The sequence below is a fragment of the Phaethon lepturus genome, unplaced genomic scaffold (assembly GCF_000687285.1).
Source record: "Phaethon lepturus isolate BGI_N335 unplaced genomic scaffold, ASM68728v1 scaffold21086, whole genome shotgun sequence".
Classification (NCBI taxonomy): Eukaryota; Metazoa; Chordata; class Aves; order Phaethontiformes; family Phaethontidae; genus Phaethon; species Phaethon lepturus.
This window is the reverse complement of record NW_010545895.1, coordinates 46575-47230: the sequence shown is the minus strand read 5'-3', so window position 1 is coordinate 47230 and position 656 is coordinate 46575. Positions and strand designations below refer to the sequence as shown.

The 656-nt window shown below is 56.6% G+C and overlaps 1 protein-coding gene across 1 annotated transcript in view; it reads right to left on the bottom strand.

Moving 5' to 3' along the window:
• Positions 1-656, bottom strand: part of LOC104622370 (kin of IRRE-like protein 3) — a gene marked incomplete at its 3' end in the record, with an annotated part of 53693 nt that overhangs the window by 13752 nt on the left and 39285 nt on the right. The window lies entirely within an intron of this gene.

The window sequence follows — 656 nt, the reverse complement described above, 5'->3', positions numbered from 1 at the left end:
GCTGGGGACCATCGCAAGCCGGAGCTGTGGGACTGTCCCTTGGTGTAGGGTCCAATGCCCAGGATGGCGTGTCCCAACGTTGTCACCTTGGGGTGGCACCAAACCGCAGCAGCACATCCTAGCAGGATAGGATGCTGCAGGCTCCCGGGAGATGCCCAAAGCTGAGCGGCAAACCTCACGGATGTCATCTGCTCCCCCGTCAGCGCTGCGAGGCGAAACACTCAGCGGTGGCGTAAGCTGCAAAGCTCTCGAGAGCAGCTTTTCCATGCCGCACGCCCCAAACGGCCCTGAGCCTGCCGAGCGCTTTGCTCCGTGTTCAAGGCAGCCACGTGCCTGGTAGGTGTCGGGAAAGGAGCAGGTTCTTTGTTTGTGCTAATTTGTTGCTTTGTTTTCCGTGAGCTAGTTTAAACGTGGTTAAAACCCAGCAGCCGCCGGGGAAGGAGCATGCAGGCGCCGAGTCCAAGTCAAGGGAGTGGTTGGTTTTCAGTCCCCTACTGCGTTGCCCTCGGCTTCCCTTTCTAGCATTACCTGCATCTAAAATTAATGCTTGCCGCTGCCTGTGCTGCTTCCCTGCTTATTTTCTTCTCTTTGTGACAGTGAGCGGGGACTGAAGCCTGCCACTTTGTCATACAGGTGAGAGACAATGCAAAATGCAT